The sequence below is a fragment of the Arachis duranensis genome, chromosome 10 (genome assembly GCF_000817695.3).
Source record: "Arachis duranensis cultivar V14167 chromosome 10, aradu.V14167.gnm2.J7QH, whole genome shotgun sequence".
In the NCBI taxonomy this organism is placed as follows: domain Eukaryota; kingdom Viridiplantae; phylum Streptophyta; class Magnoliopsida; order Fabales; family Fabaceae; genus Arachis; species Arachis duranensis.
Genome location: NC_029781.3, coordinates 23,822,691 through 23,828,089, shown reverse-complemented (window position 1 = coordinate 23,828,089; position 5,399 = coordinate 23,822,691). Strand labels below are relative to the sequence as shown.

The 5,399-nt window shown below is 37.5% G+C and overlaps 1 long non-coding RNA gene across 2 annotated transcripts; it reads left to right on the top strand.

Annotated features, from left to right (window-relative positions):
• Nucleotides 1–6: 6 nt before the first annotated feature.
• LOC107469489 (uncharacterized) lies at nucleotides 7–2,073 on the top strand. Of its 2 annotated transcripts, none has more exons than XR_001588172.3 (4): nucleotides 7–148; nucleotides 221–311; nucleotides 437–576; nucleotides 668–2,073. It is a non-coding gene; the product is annotated as an uncharacterized LOC107469489 (long non-coding RNA). The 2 variants fall into 2 exon arrangements; XR_008003574.1 differs by having other exon boundaries at nucleotides 412–576.
• Nucleotides 2,074–5,399: the final 3,326 nt, after the last annotated feature.

Below are 5,399 nucleotides of genomic sequence, written 5' to 3'. Positions count from 1 at the left end.
GGATGGAGGCGAGCCGTCACGTCACTGTCGCGTGTAGAGTCGCCGCCGCACCCAACCGCCGACGCGTGCTCCGTCGCCCATGTTGGAAGAGGATGGCCAAGCCTCCGTTGCTGGAAAACAGTGCTGCCGTAGCTGAGGTCCACTTCCGGTAAGGTTTTTGGGCTTTGTTTCTGTTCTTTTGAATTCCGAAAACATTATTGTCACTGCTTGGCTATCTCAGTTACTGTCAGTAGAGACTCGGGTCGCCACCGTCACTCGAGGTAGCTGCCAGAGCTGCTACCGCTCCGTTACCTCATTTCTCTTTAGATGCAGTGAGTTATTCTAGCCTTTCTCCTGACTCTATTTCACTTTTATACTCTGAATTTCCTTGGTCTCGTTTATCTGTTTGATATGGTTCTAATTCCATTTTAGTTTTGGTGTTGCCTTGAATTTCCAGAGTTGTTTATTTCTGCGTTTGATTCCATCAAATTCAATGTTGCTGCGAGTGTAATCGGAGTTGGTAATGCCGCCATCATATCTCAACTTGGCCAACATCATCCTCCTTGTTCTGATTCCAATTTCTCCAATTTTGAAACCGTAACACTCTCATCCTTGCTCTGATTCTATTTCGTTCCTCTGCCATGTACTTGTTCTAATCATGGTAGTCTATATCTTTATTTCATCTTAGCCCTTGTGGCTCCCATTTTCGGCTTTGGTGCTGCCTTAGGACAGGGACTGTTGAAGCTACGACTGATTCTGTAGTAGCTTGTTGCTGCCACCAATGCTGATTTATGATAGAATGATGAGGCTGTGATGTTGAGAGTGCAGTCCAGCCTACTGTCTCGCCAAAATTTTGCCTTCGGTTTCTTTTAATTGCGACATTGAATGTTGGTTGGCTTTTGTTGGAAATGAATTGAGATCTGGGAAGGATTATAATATTGGAAATGAGCTTGATTTGTTGAAAAATGAGTTTAAATTGAAAATGGTTTGAGATATTGAAATTGGTCTGATTTTGAAATTGAATTGAAAGAAGTTTGAGAAATGGTTTTGTTGGGACCCAAAAAGGGTGGCAGAATCCGAGTTTGAGAGGAGATATTGCCGAAATTTTATAAAATTAGAAGTTTCATTTAAAGTAGCTATTTTAAAAAGGTTTAATTTTAAGCATTATATGGTTTAAAATTATTTTATTTATCAAAGAAAAAATTATGTTTTGAATTGAGATTGTTAATGAACAGAATGGAAAGAAGGATGATGAGGATTTTCTTTGAAATATGGTTTTTGAATGAATTTGAAAATGAGATATGAATTGATGAATGATGATGATGTTGAGAATGTTGAACTTATGAATTTGGAAATGAGATATGGCTTATGACTTTGAATTATCTGAGATGCGAGGTTCCCTGAATAAAGTGTCATGGCTTGCCACCATGTGTACCAAGTTGAAAATTCGATATTTTGTTGACCCTACAACGTAAGTGTGACCGGGCACTATATAAATTCCCGGGAATGTAACTCCCATTGGGCAATATTGATTATTTAAGAAAAAGCTATGCGTATACTCTTGGGGATGCACGTTGGGGGACAATCTAAGTTCAATTCAGACTTGTCGGGTTGGATGGATAACCGACAGATGAGCCTCATCAGCTATAGGATAAGCATGCATCATATGCGTTTCTATGTTTTGCTTTGGTTTGAACTTGTTTTGGTTTGCCTAATTGCTAAACTGTTTATAATTGATACATGAACTATTTGCTGTAACTGCTACCTAAACCTGTGCTTTTCTTGTCTGTCTTGCCTGTGTTTGTCTTGGTTTGCTACATTTTAGAATGAACTTTGGTGCTAAATTAATAATTGTGTTGTTTGATTGCATAGTTAGTTCTGATTGAGAATTTCTTATACAAGGAAATGTTTTGGATTTTTGAAAGATTAAACATTGTTTATTTGAAAAGGTTTTGAACGATTACCTATTGGGTTTTAAAAGATTCATAAGACAACGATAACCACTGAGCTTGAAAATAGTTTTTTTTTATTAAATATCTTCTTATGACAATTCTAAAACTCCGTGTTGAGACCGTGTGGCTAGGTTTTCACTCCTCTACAGCTTTACCTTTTCAGGAATCGGACGAAGGAGTTTTGTGAAGAGTTATACCGTGTTTTTGGTTTATATGATATTGTATTGATTAGATAATTTTTCTTCCATCGTCTCTATTATTAAAATCTTGTAAGAGGGATAGGAGTTGTTTGTTATATACTATTATGTAAGAAGTCTTGTATGTGAATCTATGCCTGTTCTTTTTTAAGATAAAGTATTTGTTTCTGGCTTTCAAAGAATTCAGCGATACGGTATCGAGTCAAAGGCTCTTATTTTAATATTAAGTATATAAAGTAGTCGTAATACTTCTTTCTATCAGAGTGGCGTAGTCGGAAGCGTGACATTCTGGTAGTGAGGGTGTTACACACCAACTCAAATGGGGATAGGCTGCTTGATGAACGGATATTTTATACGTTTTTTGACATCATTTTTATATAGTTTTTAGTGTTTTATTTAGTTTTTATTAAGTTTTTATAGGTTTTAGTGTTAAATTCACATTTTTGGATTTTACTATGAGTTTTTGTGATTTTGTACAATTTCAGATATTTTCTGTCTGAAATTGAGGAGTTGGAGCAAAAGTCTGATTCAGCGGCAGAGAAAGCACTGCAGATGCTGTCCGAATCTGATCTGCCTGCACTCAGAAGAGCTTTTCTGGAGCTACATAAGTCTAAATGGAGCTCTCTCAACGGCTATGGAAAGCTAACTTTCAGAGCTTTCTAGCAATATTTAATAGTTCGTACTTTGTCGTGCGTGTGTACGCAAAACCCCACACCTTTTTGTACAGCAGCAGTACTAGCACGTGTACTGGGTCGTCCAAGTAATACCTGAGCGAGTCAGGGTCGATCCCACGAGGATTGTGGCTTGAAGCAAGCTTTTGGTTGTCTTGCAGGTCTTAGTCAGGCGGAATCAAAAGGTTGTCGATGTGATTATGTTTAGAAAATTTTGTATAAGTACTTGTTATTCTAATTGGAAAGCAATAAAAGAAATAGAGTTGAGAGTTGGAGTTGCTTTGTCTTTTTGAACTAACTCCGGTACTACTGTCTTCTCTGCTTGTGAGTGATCTTCCTCTATGGCAAGCTGTAAGTGATTAAAGGCATTGCTTGTGGTCATTGATCTCCTCTGCTACAGAATGAATGCCAGGGCCTTTGTCATTCATTCCAACGGAGGGTGAAGCGCTTACCAAGTCATTCTCCTGGCGATTCTACTCAAAATGCCATAGACAAGGTTGAATCTTCCAGATCAGAGAATGCCGCTTCTTTGGAATCTAGCCTATACCACAGAGACCTTAATCTCCCAGGAGATCGGCTGAATTAGTGTTTCGAGAAGTCCTCAACAAAATCGTGAATTAACCGTCTGAGAGATGTATGAACATAGCTGTTGGCTCGTACTTTTCTTCCGGGTACTCACACGAACCCAAGTAGACGCGGGTGTTTGTCAGGCTCGTTCGTCTTAATGTGATGAACAGAGCTAATTTGTCAGATCATACTGTTCACCATGATGAAGATCGGATATACATCTTAAAGATATATCAGAAACAGATCAAAGAAGAAACAATAGTACTTGTATTAATTCATAGAACTCAACAGGGCTCCTCCCCTCAACTTTAGGAGGTTTAAAAACTCATACTGAGGTGGAAAACAATGATAAATGTGTATGATAGTAAAAAGTGATGTATATTGTTTGAATAACATGAATTAAATCCCTTAAATACTAAACTAATGACTAGTAAGGGTAAAACAATCTTTTTCTGCTTGTTTTTTATTTTTTTTCTTTCTTTTTCTTTTTTTATTTTTTATTTTTTTCGCCACTTTTTTTTCATGCAAGCTTTTCTTTTTCTTTTTGCTGTTTTTTCTTGCTTCAAGAATCAATTTTTAGATTTTTCAAATTATCAATAATATTTCACTTTCATCATCATTCTTTCAAGAGCTAACATTCATAAATTTCAACTTCAAATATGCACTGTTTATTTCATACATTCAAAAAACAAAAGCAAATGACACCACATCAAACTAATTAAACTAATCTTATTTTAAACTTGAAATTCATGCATCTCTCAATTCTTTAAAAAAAAATCTTTTTATTTAAGCAAGGTGAGAGATATATGAGATATTTTACAACTTTAAGACATCAAACGCAGATGATCATGCAACTAGAACAGAGGAACATATAATAAAACAGACAGAAGACAGAAAAATAACAGAAAAGGAGTAAAAGAGAATGAATTCACCTGAATGGTGATGGCTACTACTCCTCCTTGAGGATCCAATGTGATGCTTGATCTCTTCAATGTCACTAATTTGTCTTTGTTGAGGCGGCTGCACAGGTTCATGTGCATGATCTCTAGTTTGCGACATCCGCTTTTTCTATACTTAAGAGTGGTAGAAGTCACAAAGCAAAGCTTTTGCAACACCAAACTTAATAGTTTTGCTCATCCTCGAGCAAATATGATCAATGGGGAAGAAGAAGGTGGGGGTAGGTATAGCTTCCGTGGGACCTACTGGTCCTGAGAGGATAGAAAATTCAAATTCCCTACTTCTAGCACTAGCGTTTGAATGCCCAGGGGCTGCTCCCTGGCTGGCGTTCAATGCCAGTAATGCTCCCCTCTTGATGCATTGAACGTTAGTGAGGACTTCCTCACTGGCATTTAACTTTGACACTCCATCCAGAGCGCTCTGTTTTCTCTACTGGGAATTCTGTCTCTTGACTGATGCACATGATCATGACTCTGACAACTGAAAGGAAAAACAAAATGAAAATAAAATATAGTTGAGTAAGGTTGGGTTGCCTCCCAACAAGCACTTCTTTAATGTCTTTAGCTGGACTTCATTGTACTTAACTTAGTAGCAGTGTTGAGCCTTCTGGCTCTATATCTCCTTTAAGGTAATGCTTAACCCTCTGTCCATTGATAATGAACCTGGTTTTTTTTACCCTGAAGTTCTATGTGTCCGTAAGGTGATACTTTGGTAATCACAAACAGTGCTATCCACCAGGATTTATGTTTCCCAGGAAATAGTTTGAGTCTTGAATTGAAAAGCAGGACTTTTTGTCCTGGTTCAAAGACTCTGGAAGCTAGCTTTCTGTCATGCCATTTCTTTGTCTTTTTCTTATAGATTTTTGCATTTTCAAATGCTTCTAATAGGAATTCATCCAACTCATTTAGTTGGAGCAGCCGTTTCTCCCCTATTGATTTAGCATCAAGGTTGAAGAACTTAATAGCCCAATAGGCTTTGTGTTCTAGTTCCACTGGAAAATGAAGGACTTCCCATATACTAACTGATATGGTAAAGTTCCAATGGGGGTTTTGAAAGCTATTCTCTATGCCCACAGA